Source organism: Budorcas taxicolor, chromosome 6, assembly GCF_023091745.1.
Source record: "Budorcas taxicolor isolate Tak-1 chromosome 6, Takin1.1, whole genome shotgun sequence".
NCBI lineage: Eukaryota > Metazoa > Chordata > Mammalia > Artiodactyla > Bovidae > Budorcas > Budorcas taxicolor.
Window position 1 is genome coordinate 86,021,724 of NC_068915.1, and position 21,538 is coordinate 86,043,261.

Below are 21,538 nucleotides of genomic sequence, written 5' to 3' on the forward strand. Positions count from 1 at the left end.
CTACACAGCATATTAAAAAGCAGAGACATCACTTTGCCAACAAAGGTCCATATGGTCAAAGCTATGGTTTCTCTAGTAGTCATGTATGGATGTGAGAGTTCGACCATAAAGAAGGTTGAGTGCCAAAAAAACTGATGCTTTCAAACTGTGGTACTAGAGAAGACTCTTGAGAATCCTTGGACAGCAAGGAAATCAAATCAATCAATCCTAAAGGAAATCAATCCTGAATATTCACTGGAAGGACTAATGCTGAAGTGCCTGTACTTTGGCCACCTGATGCAAAGAGCCAACTCATTGGAAAAAACACTGATGCTGGGAAAGATTGAAAGCAGGAGGAGAAGGGGATGACAGAGGATGAGATGGTTGGATGGCTTCGCCAATTCAATGGATATGAGTTTCAGCAAACTTCGGGAGATAGTGAAGGACAGGGAAGCCTGGCGTGCTGCAGGCCATGGGGTTGCAGAGTCGGACACAACTGAGCAACTGAACAACAACAAATCATGGGGAGATTCTTTTTTTCCTTCTCCCTACCTGAAAATGAGCGTCAGTGAGATGATTTGGTATGTTTTCTTTCATCCCTCCCATCATAGTGACATGGCTACCAAGGGTAAGAGAACAGGGGAAGCATTCAGTAGAGAAGAAAAAGTAAGTATAGGAAGGGAAGAGAGATTTTCTTGGGATAATACCAAATGTAAACCAGTTAAAAGGTGGTGCATCTTGGCAGTGTCGAAGATATGATCTTGCTGGTAGACGCTCCACCCATGAAATGAGACCCCCCTCAATGAACCGCATCCAGTGGAGAATGAACTGGCTTTTGAAATCTTGTACAAGAAAGAGTGGGGCCTCTTAGAAAAAGGAACCTAGAGGCCATGGAAAAGATTTAAGTCCCAAGAGAAGGGCTTGGGTTTTTTTTCCTACAGAATATAAAGTAATATGAAGTATAAGCTGTTACTTCCATGAGAGATGAAGGGTCTGTCATCTGTGAATAACTAATGAGGATAACTGAATCCTTGGTACCTGTGGAGTTGTGTGGGTTGAAGGACTTGTCTCTGCCCTGAAAAACTGTTCTGTACATTCTATGGGCACTGTGTATGCTTGATCAGCTGACGTATGATTGCTTAATAATGCAGTGCTTTCCTCATCCTCCTCCACTCCAAGGGATATAGTTGTGGGGTTACAATGAGGGGAAAATCCATGTACTATAATAACTGTAGACATATTTATTTAATCACTGTTCAAATCAGACTTTGTGTCAGCAAGCTTCTCACGGTTAATTGTCAATCATTTAACTACTCCACACCCCGTCTGTCCCACACACTGTAATTGTAGTCTGATTTGCTTTTCAAAGTATGTCTCACCAGGCTAATTGAAGCTAGCTGCAGTAACACAATCTCCAGAAACTTGCTTAGAAAAGCTTTCCCTCATGCCAAGCAAGTGGCTACTAGATGAGTCTGCTGAGAGTTCCGAGCTTGCATTCTCATATCTGATTAAATCTTGGTCTCTGAACCACTATAATAAAATGCACATTTAATTTTTGCTTAATGTTCACAAGTTATTCTAAGTGCTTTAAAGAAGCCAAACTGGGGACATACTGTAGGGTCGATAGTACACACAACATACTCAATATGAAATCATCTTCCTTTGTGTTCCTCTTCTTGCATCCTCTATTTTTGTCAGTAGACCCACGATATTCCACACACCAAAGTTCATAATCATCATAACACTTTACGTTACCTCTTCTCCTGCCCATTACATCCAGTCAGATGCCAATCCTCTCCATGGCTGCTTTTCAATCCCCTTGTAAAATTGTAAAAAAGATTTAATGAAAGTATATATTTAGAAAATAATTGGCAAATTCTTTAGCATATTTTAAGAATGCAATAAAGGCTGGGTGTTATTATTATTATCATAAGCATTACCCTGAGTATGACCCTGTTTTCTGACCTGTAAAGATAAGATAAGACTCTTGAGAGTCCCTTGGACAGTAGGGAGATCAAACAAGTCAATCCTAAAGGAAATCAACCATGAATATTCACTGGGGGACTGATGCTGAAGCTGAAGCTCCAATACTTTGGCCACCTAATGGGAAGAGCCAACTCATTCGAAAAGACCCCAGTGCTGGTAAAGATTGAGATCAGGAGAAGGGGGTTACAGAGGATGAGATGGTTGGATGGCATGATCGACTCAATGAACATGAGTTTGAGCAAACTTCAGGAGATAGTGAAGGACAGGGAAGCCTGGCGTGCTGTAGTCCAAGGGGTTGCAAAGAGTTGGACCAGACTGAGTGAGTGAACAACAGCAACAAGGACAAGAGAATTTGAAATTTCACTTTTAGAGAGTGTAAGAAAGTTTCAGGAAGGTAGAGAAGAGTACCAGCCAATAACTGGCTCTGTATCCTTAGAACTTAATGAATATTCCAGAGTCTATATTTTGAAATCCCAATACAAGGCTGCTGATAATAAGTAGCCTATCTCATAAGGTTGGTGAGCTTGAGATGAAATATAAATTTAAAACTCCTTTGCAAGATATAAAGTAATATACAAACACATACTGTTATTTCCATCCTCTTTTTTAATTACAAAGTGAAAATAAGCAGGCTGGGAAACATGATGACCGAGATTTTAAAACTCTACTGATTGTGAAGAGAAGGTTCAGAACTGTCTATGATTCTGTATAATATGTAATTTTCATCTCACATGGGCAATGCTTTGCAGAAAGACCTTCTGACAGTGAAGGAGTGGCTCTGTAGAGCCAATACTTTTATATTCTGGAATGAAATGGTCACTCTTTATGAAAGGAAAACCTAACTTCATTTATTTTTTTTATTTCTTATTTTTCATGAAGCTGGTTAGGATTGCAGTCCTATGCTGAGGACTGAATCAAGATAAAGAGGCATAGTTAAACTTTTTCCTTTAGTATAAAAAGGTTGTTTCAGCCTTTTTATAAAATTATGTTTTCTCATAATTGGATTGAAGTTATAAATTTTGAGGAAGAATACCATAGAGGTGAACATGCTCATCCTGAGGAAGTAAATGGTGTCAATATGTTTTATGTGGTACTTAAGTGGTACCTGCTAGATTTTTCCACTATAAAATTTACTGTTTCTCTTTGGACAATATAAGCATTTGGGGGGGAGATAATTTTTGGCTATGCAAATATTTTGTTTCTCCTTAAAGTTCTGACCAAAATTTTAACATTAATCTTTGGATCTTGCCTGCAAAAATGATTCCTACCCCATTCTGATGGTACTTTTCTATTTCCCTCATTCCTTCTACATTTATTAATTGGAATTCTTATGTAAGGAAAAGTTGTCCCCCTCTCCCCAAAATAAACTTTATTTGCTTTGTCACCAAAAACAATCACTGTTCAACTCTGCATGATTTATGATCCAAATGTCCTGACTTCCTTACAGAGTTATCAAGGGAACTGAATAAGATAGAACACGTACAGGGTAAGCATTCAATGAATGTACATCCCATTCCTTCCACTACCCACTGTCTAATATCCAGATGGGTCCAATGTCTGAGCCCTATAGTTGGCACTCAATCAACCATAATCGATGAAACTTTTTATCATTAGTTAATTCTGCATACATGTGGCTACACCAAATAGACTGTAATGCCCCCAAGATGAGCAAACAGACTTCCTATGGTTACATGGATTCACAGCACTGGTACACTGTACTATACAGAGACAGTCAGAAAATGTACTGAGTGAATGAATGGATATTTGATAAATGCTAAGAAAAGAGATATATATGCTAAGAGTCCTAATTAAGGATCAGTTTAAATGTTTTCCTTTGTTCAAACCATTCTCCCCTATTGCCCTTTCATGTCACTTGCTTCTAGATAGATTTAAACTTCAACGTCAATAGATCCCTTTTTCATAGTTCATTCATGTTCCTTTTTAAATCCATCAGGTTTTTTGAATCTTCAAAACAACTCAGAAAATAGCCCTAATTTTAAAACAGGCAAAGGATGGAAACGGACAATTCAAAAAGAGCCAAAAATGCACAATAAACATTTGGAAGAGAAAGTTTAAATTTAAAAGTTGAACCTCTGCAAGTTCAAACTTTGAGGAATGTTCAAAACACCGGAGGATCTTATTAAAATTTAGATCCTGATTCAATGAGGCAAAGAAAGGATCAGGCAGAGTCTGCATTTCTCATAATCTCCAAGCGATGATCATGTTGCTGAGCTTGAGGGCCACACTTTGAGCACTCACACAAACTGTAACCATAATGATGAGGGCTGAAAACAGCCGTATGCTGTATGTAACTCATTCTGCTGCAGATCAGTAGAACCTTTTGGAAAGTAGTTTGTCTTTTTAAGGTAGATTTTATTGAATAGATAAAATTGTGATTTTAAGAGTAATTAATGAAACATTATGTGTTAAAAATATAACAGGAAAATGCTTACAATATAATGCCAATTGTTTTAGCTTTATTAAAGTATAGTTGACATATAAAATTGCAAGATAATTAAAATGTATGTTGTGGTGATTTGGTAGACATATATATTATGAAAAGACTTCTCCATCTAGTTAATTAACACATCCTTCTTTTTCTAAGAAAACTTAAGTTCTACTCTTAGCAAATTTCAGTACAGTCTTACCACCTACAGTTATCATCCTATATTTTAGATCCTCAGACTTTATTCATCTTATAATTAAAAGTCTGTACTCTTTTTCTAGCCTCTCCCCCTGTACCCTAACAGCCCCCAACCCCTGACAATGACTTCTCTACCCTATAAGTCTGACTTATTTTCAAGATTCCACATATAAGTGACACCATGCAGTATTTCTTTCTCTGTCTTAGTTATTTTACTTAGCATAAATAATGCTCTCGAATTCCATCTATGTTAACACAAATGGCAAAATTTCCTCCTTTCTAGTGATTTAATAGCATTTTACCACACATTATATATACAATAATATGTATGTGTGTGTGTGTATATATATATATATATACATATATATAGCATGTATACACATGTATCTTCTTTATCTATCTTTCTGTTAATGGATAACATAATGTTAAATTTAAAAATAATGCAAATTATACAAAGTATAAGTTTAATTATTGATCAAATCAAAAGTTTAATTATTTAGTGTCTATATGTGCCAAGCACCATTCTAGTAAGTGCTTGGAATAATTTAGTAAATAATGCCAAAATCCCTTTCCTTGAGTTACTTACATCCTATATATCATGCATTTAAAAACAAAAATAGATACAGTCAAATGTGAGTCAAAGTTAGTTCTGAGCAGTCTTTATTTTCTTCTTTAAACGTTTTTGTTGATCCATGTTTCAAAGTCATATAAATATAATAGATATTTTCTTCATAAATATTATCAACATAGTATCAAAATTAGTTAACATTCTGCAAGTAGTCTTTTCTAGAAAGACTTAAGCTGTCTTGGCAATTTCAAATATATCTGTTTCTTTTTGTCTAGAAATATCTTTCTGATGCTGGAAAGATTGAAAGTAAAAGTGAAGTCGCTCAGTCGTGTCCGACTCTTTGCGACCCCGTGGACTGTAGCCCACCAGGCTCCTCTGTAGCCCACCAGGCTCCCTTGTCCATGGGATTCTCCAGGCAAGAATGCTGGAGTGGGTTGCCATTTTCTTCTCCAGGGGATCTTCCCGATCCAGGAATCGAACCCACGTCTCCCGCATTGCGGACAGACACTTTAACCCGGATGACAGAGGATGAGACGGTCGGATGGCATCAAACTGAATGGACATGCGTTTGAGCAAGCTCCAGCAGATGGTGAAGGACAGGGACGACTGGCATGCTGCTGTCCATGGGGTCACAAAGAGTCGGACACGAGACTGAGCAACTGAACCGATCCTCCTTTCCCTACTGCTGCTGCTGCTGCTGCTGCTGCTGCTAAGTCGCTGCAGTCATGTCCGACTCTGTGCGACCCCATAGATGGCAGCCCACCAGGCTCCCCCGTCCCTGGGATTCTCCAGGCAAGAACACTGGAGTGGGTTGCCATTTCCTTCTCCAATGCATGAAAGTGAAAAGGGAAAGTGAAGTCGCTCAGTTGTGTCCGACTCTTAGTGACCCCATGGACTGCAGCTTGCCAGGCTTCTCAGCGCATGGGATTTTCCAGGCAGGAGTACTGGGGTGGGGTGCCATTGCCTTCGTAAATTGCTCTCTAATCCTGTGGTGGATCTTGGACTCCCTCTGCTGGCCAGGCAGCATCAACAGAAGACTGTGGTGGTGGTCTAGTCGCTAAATCCTGTTGGACTCTTACAACTCCATGGACTGTAGTCCACCAGGTTCCTCTGTCCATGGATTTCTCCAGGCAAGAATACTGGAGTGGGTTGCCATTCCTTTCTCCAGGGGATCTTCCCAACCCAAGAATCAAACCCAGGTTTCCTGCACTGCAGGCAGATTCTTTACCAACTGAGTTAAGAGGGAAGATATAAGAGAAGACTGAATTGAGAATAAATCTGGAAAATCACAGAACACAACTACCCTCCACAGCCTTCCCTCATTCATTCAATCAAAAGACACTTACTGAACACCTGCTTGTATTAGATATGATCCTTGGTGCTAGAAATAAAAATAAATAAGATACAATCTCAGTCCTTGAAATTGTCCTATACTTTTCACCAGGAAATTATCAAGCCCCAGAAGATTTAATGAGCCTGGGACTCAAGAAAAAAGTCTGCTCTGGCTAGACAGGATGACTGGTATGCATTATGCTGGGCTATGAAAATAACGTGCTTCTGTGAAAATCAGGGACACCTTTCTACAATACCCTCTGAAGTGAAGTACTGTCACTTCAGTCGTGTCCGAATCTGCGACCCCATAGATGGCAGCCCACCAGGCTCCCCCATCCCTGGGACTCTCCAGGCAAGAACACTGGAGTGGGTTGCCATTTCCTTAGTCGCTCAGTGGTGTCCAGCTCTTCGAGAAAACATGGACTGTAGTCTACCAGATTCCTCCGTCCATGGGATTTTCTAGGCAAGAATACTAGAGTGAGCTGCCATTTCCTTCTCCAGGGGTTCTTCCCAATCCAGGGACTGAACCCAGGTCTCCAGCATTATAGGCAAATTCTTTACCAACTGAGCACCAGGGAAGCTATGGAAGATACTAAAATATTTAAGCTTCAAATTGCCCGAAACTAAGACAGTCGGCATAAAAGAAGAGATCTAGACATTAAAAGATAAAAGTAACCCAAAACCATGAGAAGTTTGGGATAAAAATGTGGTCAGCTGCCCTGAGAAAAAATCAGATATGTGCTTGATTCTTTCCTAACTTTGGACATGATTTAAAGATTTACATTGCTGCAAGGCTGTGAAACTTTACAAAACAAAAATTCCAGAGATGCTCCATTCTTACCCTCTTCATTACATGCCCAGTAGCTACCTGTTTGATGTGGAAAGCAGGCATGATATTACAGAGGAGCCTGGAGGGCTATAGTCCATGGGGTCACAAAGAGTTGGACACTACTGAGCAACTAACACTTTTACTTTCACAATAAATTGATACAACTTGCAAACTCACTGTCTTTATCAAGAATTCTGATCCTTTTGAGCTGCTGCTGCTGCTGCTAAGTTGCTTCAGTTGTGTCCGATTCCGTGCGACCCCATAGACGGCAGCCCATCAGGCTCCCCCGTCCCTGGGATTCTCCAGGCAAGAACACTGGAGTGGGTCCTTTTGAGCTGTGATAGTATAAAAATTACAGAAACATGAAAAACACAGAGGCATGAATTTTAGAGTAAGTTAAGACATTAGAACATTGCAATAACTTCTCAAGACTTTCTGAATAAAATATGTAGCCTTTGGTTTAAAAGTCTCTACTAATTGGCTCTATCCAACAGAAGGCCTCCGCACTCTCCTTCAAATCACTATAATGCATTAGTTTCGCAGTAACTTAATTTAGCCTAAGCCTTTTTTATTTTGTAGAATAATGCTCTTTGCAACCCTAAGGACTGTACCCGCCACACTCTCTGTCCATGGGATTTTCCAGGCAAGAATACTGGAGCAGCTTGCCAGTCCCTTCTCCAGGGGATCTTCCCAACTCAGGGATCGAAAGTGCATCTCCTGCATTGCAGGTGAAGTCTTTACCATCTGAATCACCAGGGAAGCCCTTGTATGTTAATACATTCAGAATATGTAACTTCCTCTTCATTACAGAAAGAGTATACTGTGCTTTTGCTCAAACTTTTCCAAGAGTTGTTAACCACTGGGAAAAATCAAGTTTCTAAGGGCAAGCACCATTCCTGGCCTTTGAGCTAATGGCCCACACTTGTACCATCTGCATTTGTAGTTGATACTTGCCAGTATTTTTAAGTGAAGATTTGAGATACCATTAATGTTAATCGAGATACATGAAATGCACAGATACCACCACATTTTATTAATAACTGTATTATTCAAATGGGCATAACAGATTCTTATTATCTATATTATGAAAATTAAAACTTGACATTTCCTTAAGTTGCTAATCTATGCCTCAACATGTGGTTTTAAGACAGAATTTGTGTATTGAACTATTCTATCTTGTCTTTGTCCCACGCAATGCAGGGAATTATTTTGACACACACTTGTAAATAAGGAAAGTGAAAGTGTTAGTCACTCAGTCGTGTCCAGCTCTTTGTTACCCCATGGAATGTAGCCTGCCAGGTTCCTCTGTCCATGGGTTTCTCCAGGCAAGAATACTGGAGTGGGTTGTCATACCTTTCTCCAGGGAATCTTCCCAACCCAGGGATGGAACCTGGGTCTCCTGCATTGCAGGCAGATTCTTAACCTTATTCCCCAGAGATCTGCCACAAAACTCTGCTATTCTCCCCTGAATTGCTCTTTCTTTTTTCAATAGTTCTCCAATTTCCTGTTGACTGTCAAAGCATATGGTCTCTGCGGTTCCTTAGTAAATTCAAGACCGAATGTATGCCTCCATATGCGGTTTTAAGACAGAATTTGTTTATTGAACTATTTTGTCTCACCTCTGTCCTATGCAACGCAGGGAATTATTTGACACACACTTGTAAATAAGGTACAGCTCATTTGCAAGAAAATCATACTTCCTCATTTTCTCACTTCAACAGTCTGTAATTTGTCTTGACTTGTTTTCCCTACGGCAATTAAGGTTACTTCCCTCTTTCTCTTATCATATATAGACAGGTCCAGTCTGTCATCACTTACCCTAAAACTAGTTTTTATTCTAGTGTCTACTGTACCTCTGCTCTTTCATTTTCCTCTACATCTTGCTCAACATGGCTTTTAATTTTGTTTCTTCTAAATTCATCATCATGACAAGTAGGTACAAACATCTGACTTCTTCATTTTGGCTTATTCTGTAGTCATGCTCAAGCATTACATATTGAAATGCACACTGCTTATTATATTTTTTCCTTCTCCTTTAAATTACAGTAAGGATATTATATGTATGAATACTTAATGTAATTTAGTTTTTAAATTGTGTTCATGCAAGTTACAGAAAGAATTTAATTTCAGGAAATGAAACATTTATTTAAGAAGAGGGCTTCAGGTCTGAGGAGGATAAAAAATGGACACTATTTGCCACCTCCACCCTCAGACACCTTGTTCCTCCTCTCTGCCCTGTGGCTCTATGTTTTACAAGGCTCATTCAGGGAGTTTTGCAATTAGATTTTTTTTTTTTTATGTGTTTGTTTGGCTGCACAGGGTTAGTTGCAGCACTCGAGATCTTTGATCTTCATTGCAGCATGCGGAATATTTGGTTCAGTCATGTGGGACCCAGTTCCCTGATCAGGAATCGAACCCAGGCCCTTTGCACTGAGAGCTTGGATTCTTAGCCACTGGACCAACAGGGAAGTCCCATAATTAGATTTTTGAAACTACTCCTGCCTCTAAAGGCCTCTACTGTGTCAGATGGCTCTTATTTATTTACTATAAGTAGTTGAAATTTAATCTCCTACTGCCTTGAACTACCATTGCTAATCTTAAATGTGTGTGCATTATTGCCTCACCAAATGGAATGCAAGCTTCTAGAAAACAAAATCATTTACCAGACTATATCCTCTAACACTAAACTTTGCACAAAGTTAGAATTCAGTAAATTCTGGCTGAGTCAATAAACCAACTTCTAAACGTTATTTGATAGCATAGTTCTCAGCACATCTTACTTGTCAGACCAAACTTTAATTAGTTCTTTATATATCTGACTCTCTCACAATTGTTGGAGAGGAAGGGGACTATGATTATTCACCCTTGTAACCTCAGCATCAGAATCCACTTACTAGTTCATAGAAGTTGCCCTGTGAGTGTTTATGAATGACCAGATGGATGCATTTAATTAAATCCATGAGGAGGATTCTGATGTAACTATAGATTAACTAGAAGCAATATAATAGGAATGAGTGTAATTAAAGTCACTGCAACAGAGAAAATCCTGGAATGGAGGTCCCAAAATTCTATCTTCACATTGACATTACCATTTTGTTGTGACTTCAGGTGTCATTTTCAGTTCTTTTTCCTGCAGAAGTTTTCTCACAAGGTAATTATTAAAAGAGATCTGAAAGAAAATACAGGTTAAAAAAAAGATGAGCCCATCTCAATGTTAGAAAGCCTTTATACCCCTTGAAAAGTAGGAGGAATTACATTTTGTAGACTTCTTGTAAGACTAAATTTCATAGACTTGGAAATAATTCTAAATGTCTAACCAAGTTTATTTTAGTTCATTTTACCACATATCCATTACCACAAAGTCAGCATGCCCTATACTTTAAATGTATGGAATGTATCATTCTGTTTTAATAATAAAAGAATTCACATTGGTTGTAGAAATTTTGAAAAGACAGATATTTTCAAAATTTAAATCATCCATTTTCCTAACAAAAATGATCAGTGTTTCTGTGTATTTCCTTTCAGTCTTTTTCCTATGTATCTATGTGTCTATGGTTCTACAGAATTAGGATCATATAATGTAATCATGTGCTTTTTCCAATGTTAAATTACAGAAATGGTAAAAAAAAAAAAAAAAAAAAAAAAAAAGAAACCTATACAGGGGTCCTTTCAGTGTCAGGACTCTTTACCCTCTTAAAAATTCTTGAAGACCCCAAAGGGGTTTGTAGGTTAAAATTAGAAATTTTTTCAACATTTAATTTATTAACTATTTTGAAATAACAATAACAAACCAAAAGTACATGTTAATAGAAATTAAAATATTATATAAAAAATCACTATATTTCTCAAAACAAAAATTTTAGTAAGAAATAAGGACATTGTTTTTACATATTTGTAAGTATCTTTTAAAGTCTGACTTCACAAAAGAAAGGTGGAGTCTTTGATCTATTTTTGTATTCACTCTGTTATATCATACATACATGTAGCCTCTGGAAAACTCTACCATGCACTTAGGAGAGAAGAGAATGAGAGTGAACAGAGCAAATATAACATGTTAGTACTATTATAAAAAATAGTTTTGAACTCAGGATCCCTAAAATGATCCTGGGACCCCTGGGTATCCCCAGACCACACTTCGAGAATATGTAGTCCTGTGGACTGGATGTGGATAAGAAAATGTGAACGGGCCTCTCCCTCCAGCACAGATTCTACTCCAGGAACTCCACATTGGCCATACTATTCCTGGAAGACCCTAGAATGCCAGTCTTGGCTTGGTCACATCACAGTCTCGGGGGATAATAATTTGCACATGTACCACTGTATTTCTGGTCCCCTCACCACCACCACGATGGCTCAGGGAATGATCATAGTCTCAGGTGGGCTAGAGCTTGGGACCGGAAATACCAAAGAAAGTAATATATTATTTTGTACAATAGAAATTTAAAATAAAATATTCTCTTGAAAAATATTATCAATAGCAATCCTTCAGCTAAAAATAAAAAGTTAAGTACCATCCTTAGAAAAAGGCAAATCACAAATACCAACAGTATCTAGCCCACCATCACCCACTGAACAAGCTCTTTCCAGTGAATTTTCCAAATTCTGAGTCCATCTCTGATGTGGGAGAGATGCAGAAGGTGGTGACTAAACAACTCCATGCATCCCAGGTCCAGTGATAAATCCACTCTTTCATTAGCTATGAGCCAGACTAACTTAGTCTTTTGCCACCTAACATCTATGCTAACAAAGAATTATATGATTATGATTTTGTTTTTGACATAGATATTCTATGGGGTAATAGTAGAATCCTTATGAATAATCTGACCAGACAGAGCTCTGTTGCTTGTTATAATTAATTTTTGAAAGTCTGGTTTTAACTTTAATATTGCCATTGAGTCAAGAAACTTATACTAAATAGGCCAAGAAAGGTATCTGACAGTCATAAACCCTTCTCGGAGTTTCAAAATGCCTGCTAAACCCACATCTCCTTCTAGAAATTTCCTTAATCATGCTTTACAACTTTTACGCTACTTTCCTGGATTCAACTGATTAGGTAAAGGACGGATACTTTTTCTGGCCAACAGTCTTTCAGATGCCCTGACTCAAAGTTCCGCCCAGTTCAGATCTCCTATATGAAACGATGACTAGTTAAATCAGTCAGGAAATTTAAACTGGAGACATAGGAAGAAGCGATTAGTGAATCTAGTTAGGGGAATCGTACAAAGCAGCACAGAGAACAGCTGTGTCTCTGTAAGAAGTCACAGCTAACAGAAGAGAAAGCTGCAGTGCCTGCTGAGTTGTGAAGCTGCTGGCAGACACCAGAGGAATTACAGTATGTTGGATGACATCCCATCTCCAAGAGGCCTGAAAGTGCATCTGTTCCTATTTTGCTTCCATGTATTAAGAAGCATAATTTGTTCTTACAACTTAGAGCTAGCCACATTACATTGTAAGCTTAACAAGAGAGTGGAAAGTAAATTTAGCCAAAGTCACCCTGCATGTGGTGAAAAGTACTTAAGGTTTAGCGCAGGCATCAATAGCCAAAATGCTTTCCCAAGCAAGACAGGTAACATACATGAGTGAAACCAGACAGATGTAAGAAAAGTAAGGAGGGATGCTTGCCCTGTTAAAGGAAACCACTGCACTTTAACAACTGGTCATGGTTACCATTCAGAAAGACAGTTTGCTAGAACTTAAGTTTTAAATGGCATAATGTATATTAAGTGTTTACTATATGCACAGAATATGACAAGAACTCATTAATATTCATTATTGTTGTTGTATCATTTATAATAATTGTTAGCAGTTATTTATAAGATACATATATATGACATATATTTATAGAATATATATATATATATATATATATAGGCTGTATATTGTCACCCTGCTTATTTAACTTATATACAAAGTATACCACATGAAATGCCAGGCTGAATGAATCACAAGTGGGAATAAAGACTGCTGGAAGAAATATTAACAAGCTTAGATATACATGATACCACTCTAATAGCAGAAAGCAAAGAAGAACTAAAAAGCCTCTTGAAAGGGTGAAAGAGGAGAGTAAAAAAGCTGGCTTGAAACTCGACATTCCAAAAACCAAGATTGTGGCATCTGGTCCCATCATTTCATGGCAAATAGATGGGGAAAAAATGGAAATAGTGACAGATTCTATTTTCTTGGGCTTCAACATCACTGTGGATGGTGACAGTGGCCATGAAATTAAAAGATGCTTGCTCCTTGGAAAGAAAGCTATGACAAACCTAGACAGCATTTTAAAAAGCAGAGATATCAGTTTGCTGACAAAGGTCCATATGGTCAAAGCTATGGCTGCTACAGTAGTCATGTATGGATGTGAGAATTAAACTATAAGGAAGACTAAGGGCCAAAGAATTGTTGCTTTTGAGCTGTGGTGTTGGAGAAGACTCTTGAGAGTTGCTTGAACAGCAAGGAGACCAAACCAGTCAATCCTAAAGGAAATCAATCCTGAATATTCATTGGAAGGACTGATACTGAAGCTGAAACTCCAATACTTTGACCACCTGATGGGAAGAGTTGACTCATTGGAAAAGACCTTGATGCTAGGAAAGATTGAGAGCAGAAGGAAAAAGTGGTTGCAGAGGATGAGATGATTGGATAGCATCACAACTTATTGGACATGAGTTTGAGCAAACTCCAGGAGACAGTGAAGGACAGGAAAGCCCGGCGTGATGCAGTCCATGGAGTTGCAGAGTCAGACACGACTTAGCAACTGAACAACAATCTATATGGGTCATCTGAAGAAATGAAACTGCTTGGCAAATTTACATTTTCTAATTATTTAATATATAGTTGTCTTTAAATTTTTTATCATATTCTTTAAAATGCTTCTCCAATTTTAATTGGTCTCTTAAATGAATCATGAAAACCCTAAAATTTTGCTGACTCTACTGGTTTACTTTCTGTTGATTCATTTCTTTGGTTTTTGGAAGAAATACAGTCTACCATTTCTTGTTTTTTCTAGCCTATATTTTCCCTGGTAATTACCTCCATAGACACCTTTCAGACACTACCTATCAGGCAGAAATGTGGATTGAAAATAATGTGATTTTTTTCCCAATAGCTTTAGGCCTTCAATCAGAGACTGCCAGTTCTGTCCAGCTCTTCCAAAATAAATCAGTAAATTTTTCTTGCCTTTGGGTACAAGTGATGAAATTTAGCCTAGAAATGAGCTAGGCTCATAGTATCTCAAAAGGAGATACTATCTAAAAAAGCAGCAAGGTGACACAACATAGACATTTTGCAGAGCACTTACACCATAACTTACAACTCTAGGCTTTAGGGAGGAATTTCTTTGTCTTGGAATTTTTTTTAGTGTGCAATATTCCATAACTAAAATTAAAGTAATTGAGTCAAATGTGTCTGGGCTTCCTTCTGTTTTAACAACTAATATGAATTAATATTATGAAATAATATTATGAATTAATAGACAACATAGTCAAAGCACTTAGAAGTCTCAAAGTAAATAATGCTGATTAATATAATCCATCCAGATTTAGTTTCCTACTGAAGGACAGTGTGATGTAAACAGCATGTATGTAAATAGCTCATATAATTCAGTTCAGTTCAGTTTAGTTCAGTCACTCAGTCGTGTCTGACTCTTTGCGACCCCATGAATCACAGCATGCCAGGCCTCCCTGTCCATCACCAACTCCAGGAGTTCACTCAAACTCATGTCCATCGAGTGGGTGATGCCATCCAGCCATCTCATCCTCTGTCATCCCCTTCTCCTCCTGCCCTCAATCCCTCCCAGCATCAGAGTCTTTTCCAATGAGTCAGCTCTTCACATGAGGTGGCCAAAGTTTTGGAGTTTCAGCTTCAGTATCAGTCCTTCCAATGAACACCCAGGACTGGTCTCCTTTAGGATGGACTGGTTGGATCTCCTTGCAGTCCAAGGGACTCACAAGAATCTTCTCCAGCACCACAATTCAAAAGCATCAATTCTTTGGTGCTCAGCTTTCTTCACAGTCCCACTCTCACATCCATACATGACCACTGGATAGCTCATACAACTGAGTATCAAAATAATAAATAACTCAATCAAAAAAGAGCCAGAAGACCTGGAATAAGAAGACACACAAATGTCTAACAGGCACATATAAATATGCTCAACATCTCTAATTATCAGAGAAATGCAAATCAAAACAACAATAAGATATCACCTAACACCTGTCAGAATGGCCGTCATCAAAAAGCCTATAAATAACAAATGTTGGAGAGGATCTGAAAAAAGGGTAACCCTTATACACTTTTGGTAAAGATATAAATTAGTACAACCACTATGTAAAACAGTATGGAAGTTCTTCAAAAAACTAAAAAAAGAGCTATTATATGATCCAACAATTCCATTGCTGGATATATTTCTGGAAAAAAATCAAAAACACTAATTTGAAAAGATACATGCACCCCAATGTTCATAGACGTACTATTTACAACAAAGAGATAAATAAGATATAGTGCCTGTGTGTGTATGTGTGTGTGTGTGTGTGTGTGTGTGTAGTGGAATGAGTTTCTCAGGTGGTGCTAGTGATAAAGAACCCACCTGCCAATGCAGCAGACATAAGAGACATGGGTTCAATCCCTGGGTGGGGAAGATCCCCTGGAGGAAGGCATAGAAACCCACTCCAGTCTTCTTACCTAGAGAATTCCCTGGACAGAGGAGCTTGGTGTGCTGCAGTCCACGGAGTCGCAAAATGTCAGACGTGACTGAAGTGACTTAGCACACATGCATGCATATAGTAGAATATTTCTCAGCCATAAGAAAATAAAATTCTGCCATTTACAGCAATGTGGATGGACCTAGAGAATGTTGTGATTAGTGAAATTAGTCAGAGAAAGACAAATACTGTAGGATATCACTTTTATGTAGAATCTAAAAAACAATACAAGTGAATGTATACACAAAACAGAAACAGACTCACAGACATAGAAACCAAACTAGTGGTTACCAAAGGGGGAAGGGAAAGGCAGGGCAAATTAAGAGACACAAACTACTACATATAAAATAGATAAACAAGAATATAGTGTACCAAACAAAGTATAATCACTAGCTTGTAAAAACTTTTAATGGAGCATAATCTATAAAAATACTGAATAACAATACTGAACAAATAAAATTAATATAATATCATAAATCAAACATACAAACTAAAAAAAAAAACAGAAAAAACAGCATATACAGATTCTAGAATCATACTGATATGTATTCAAATTCTAATATGCTTATCAGATATATATCTTTGACAAGTTCCTTAACCTCTCAAAGTCTGTGTCATCATCTCTAAAGATGGGGACAATAAGCTTACTTCATAAAGCTGATATGAGGATTCCATGAAATGACATAGAAAAGAGTCTGTCATTATTTAGAAAGTATTTAATAAATGTTACTTTCTTATCTCTATGCTATCTTAATCCAGCACAAAGTGAGGATCAATCCAGTTTCACTTATATCAGAAAATATGAGAGATGACTTGAATGTCCTTAGACAAGATACAGGAGGTGAAGGATCTTGCCCTACACCTTGAGTAAGGACAGATCTGTGCTGCCCCTTCATCACAGATATATCTGCCTGGAATGGCAACAGCGAGATATACAGTATTCATTTATTTATTCAATATGTCATTTGTTCAATAAATATTGAACCCTGTTAGCTTGGGCTACAAGACTTCTACAATTTGCCTGTATGGTGTTGAGCAAGTTGCAAAAGCTCCTTCATGCTTATTTTCATATCTTAACCGTTAACTGTTTAGTCGCTAAGTCGCATCCAACTCTTTTACAGTCCCATAGACTGTAGCCCACCAGGTGCCTCTGTCCATGGGATTTTCCAGGCAAGAATACTGGAGTGGGTTGCCATTTTCCTTCTCCAGAGGATCTTCCTGACCCAGGGATCAAACTCGCATCTCCTGCATTGTAGGTGGATTCTTTACTAGCTGAGCCCCCTCGGAAGCCCATCTTAAAAGTGCGGATCATAATAAAGCCTGCCTCCTGGGGTTCTTATGAGAAATAAAGGCAATAATAAGGGGCAAGAACCATGAATGGAATAAAAGTAGACCCTAAGAGATATCATTCCCTTTCCCTCCATTCTGTGATAGATTTTATTATATTCTGAAAAGCACAGCACAACCAGTCAAGAGTTAAACACATCTTGCTGGTTTAAAGAGCAAATAGATAGGCTTCATGATGTGTACTTCCTCTGTTATTTTTGCTTAGTTCTGTACCTCTCTGCACTTCTGTGTTTCAACCAGAAGTGCTGAGACAGCAGAAAGAAAGTGATAGGATCTCTCTCTTGTCTGAATGAGAAATCCTGGCTGCTTTCTTACATTTGCAGTCCAGTTGGTTTAGAGTCCTGCATTTTTACATAAAACCAAATATTACCTTGCTCTATCTAAAATGCAGTAATATCCTCCAAACCCTTCATCCCTGAGACTGTCATGGTCAGGGAATTATTTATTTTTTTTAATGATGTGTCATTAAATGTGACACTGTGAAATGCAGTGTCTCAGAGTCACAGTACAATCCATGTCTGTCTAGAAATAGTTGAAATTTACTTCTCAATGATAAAATTATATTTGAAAGAAGTAATCATGAGAAACATAAGTCTTCATATATATTATGTAACAGATAGTGCCCCTTTTGTAAGGGTTATCAGAGAATGATCTATCGCACATATGTGAATTTCAGATAAATGAAGTTTACAGGGACCCACTTCATATTCCACTCACCCCAGCTCACTTAAAATGAGTTCTAGAAAGCCGAGAAGAAAATGCAGAAGGGGCCAAAGTCTGCATTATGAATTCAGAGCAGTTTAAATAGCCTGACTAGAGAAGATTGGGAAAAAGAAGCCACATCCGGGCCCAAGGAAGAAAGTGCTGCCAGATCCCCTCCCCTCTTCCCCATCCTGCCTGGGGCAGACATTGCAGGACTATGGGGTACAGTCTCTGGCAGGAGGGGTAGAGCTATGGATGTCAAGCTGCTGAGGTGCGGACAGAGAAGCTTTGAAATTAGAAGTATCCTGAGAAACCTATATGCAGGTCAGGAAGCAACAGTTAGAACTGGACATGGAACAACAGACTGGTTCCAAATAGGAAAAGGAGTACGTCAAGGCTGTATATTGTCACCCTGCTTATTTAACTTATATGCAGAGTACATCATGAGAAACACTGGGCTGGAAGAAGCACAAGCTGGAATCAAGATTGCCGGGAGAAATATCAATAACCTCAGATATGCAGATGACACCACCCTTATGGCAGAAAGTGAAGAGGAGCTAAAAAGCCTCTTGATGAAAGTGAAAGAGGAGAGTGAAAAAGTTGGCTTAAAGCTCAACATTTAGAAAACGAAGATCATGGCATCCGGTCCCATCACTTCATGGCAAATAGATGGGGAACAGTGGAAACAGGGTCAGACTTTATATTTGGGGCTCCAAAATCACTGCAGATGGGGATTGCAGCCATGAAATTAAAAGACGCTTACTCCGTGGAAGGAAAGTTATGACCAACCTAGATAGCATATTCAAAAGCAGAGACATTACTTTGCCAACAAAGGTCCGTCTAGTCAAGGCTATGGTTTTTCCTGTGGTCATGTATGGATGTGAGAGTTGGACTGTGAAGAAAGCTGAGCGCCAAAGAATTGATGCTTTTGAACTGTGGTGTTGGAGAAGACTCTTGAGAATCCCTTGGACTGCAAGAAGATCCAACCAGTCCATTCTAAACGAGATCAGTCCTGGATGTTCTTTGGAAGGAATGATGCTGAAGCTGAAACTCCAATACTTTGGCCACCTCATGAGAAGAGGTGACTTATTTGTAAAGACTCTGATGCTGGGAGAGATTGGGGGCAGGAGAAGGGGACGACAGAGGATGAGATGGCTGGATGGCATCACCAACTTGATGGATGTGAGTCTGAGTGAACTCCGGGAGTTGGTGATGGACAGGGAGGCCTGCGTGCTACGATTCATGGGGTTGCAAAGAGTCGGACACGACTGAGCAATTGAACTGAACTGAAGGCAATGAGACACAGATTCTGTATCAAGCATCCTCAGCCTGTTTTTATGTTTTTGCTTTTTTTATTTTTATCTTTGTTCTTAGTCTCAGCTTTTATTTCTGGTGATTAAATATTTCTACATTTAGAAATTTCTCCTTCCCTTTTTATTTTCTTATGATCTGAAAATAATAAACTAACGACATTTATTTGAACTGTAACTCACACGAGAGCAAAAAGAAACTAAGAAAAAAATTTCTTATAAGCACATAGGCTTTAGGGCTATGTGCTCTCTATTTTGATGGGCTTTGAGACTTTTTTGCGTACTTCTAAGTGCTTGAATGTTCCAGATAGCTGCATCTAAAGATAAGTAACCCTTGAATTAAATGCACTAGATAAATATTACCCCACCCTTGCTTGATTCCTTCTCAACCCTACATTTACTCTAGCAATAAATCCTATTAGATTTACCTTGAACATGATTTAGAGTCCAGCCATGTTTCACCACTTCCACTGCTACTATTGCAGCCTAAACCATCATCTTCTCTCACCTGGATTATTACAATCTCTCCTAACCTATACTATGCTTCTGCCTTTGGTTCCCTTTAGGCTGTGGAACCCAGCCAGTATGTGTGTGTGTGTTAGTTGCTCAGTTGTGTCTGACTCTTTGTGACCCCATGAACCGTAGCCCACCAGGCTCTACTGTCTATGGAATTCTCCAAGCCAGAATACTGGAGTGGGTAACCATACCCTTCTCCCAGGGATCTTCCAGATCCAGGGATTGAACCTGGGTCTCCCACATTGCAGGCAGATTCTTTACAGTCTGAATCACCAGGTCCAGCCAGAATTGCCCCATAAAAATGCCATGTATGGTTTCTTCAACTATTTTGTAACATTTTTTTAAGAATAGGAGCTTGCCGTTTCCTCTGAAATCAGGAACAAGACGAGGGTGCCCACTCTCACCACTACTGTTTAACATAGCTATGGAAGTCCTAGCCACAGCAATCAGAGAAGAAAAATAAATAAAAAGGATCCAGACTGGAAAAGAAAAAGTAAAACTCTCACTGCAGATGACATAATCCTCTACATAGAAAACCCTAACGACACCACCAGAAAATTACTAGTGCTAATCAATGAATATAGTAAAATCACAGGATATAAAATTAACACACAGAAATCCCTTGCATTCCTATACACTAACAATGAAACAGAAAGAGAAATTAAGGAAACAATCCCATTCATCATTGCAATGAAAAGAATAAAATACTTAGGAATAAATTTACCTAAAGAAACAAAAGACTTATATATAGAAAACTATAAAACACTGATGAAAGAAATCAAAGATGATACAAATAGATGGAGAAATATACCATGTTCATGGATTGAAAGAATCAGTATAGTGAGTATACTACCCAAAGCAATCTATAGATTCAATGCAATCCCTATCAAGTTAGCAATGGTATTTTTCACAGAACTAGAACAAATAATTTCATAATTTGTATGGAAACACAAAAACCTTGACTAGCCAAAGCAATCTTGAGAAAGAAGAATAGAATAGGAGGAATCAAACCTTCCTGACTTCAGAATATCCACAAAGCTACAATCATCAAGACAGTATGGCAGTGGCACAAAGACAGAAATATAGATCAATGGAACAAAATAGAAAGTCCAGAGATAAATCACACACCTATGGACAACTTATCTTTGACAAAGGAGGCAGAAATATACAATAGAGTAAAAACAGTCTCTTTAACAAGTGGTGCTGGGAAAACAGGTCAACCACATGTGAAAAAATGAAACTAGAACACTTTCTAACACCATGCAAAAAAAGTAAACTCAAACTGGATTAAACATTTAAATGTAAGACCAGAAACTATAAAACTTTTAGAGGAAAGCACAGGCAGAACGCTCTCTGACATAAATCACAGCAGGATCCTCTATGACCCACCTGCCAAAGTAATGGAAATAAAATAAATAAATAAACAAATGGGACCTAATTAAAAGCTTTTGTACAACAAAGGAATCTATAAGCAAGGTAAAAAGGCAGCCTTCAGAATGGGAGAAAATAATAGCAAACAATTTACAAAGAATTAATCTCCAAAATACACAAGCAGCTCATGCAGCTCAATACCAGAAAAACAAACAACAACCCAATTAAAAAGTGAGCAAAAGAACTAAACAAAAATTT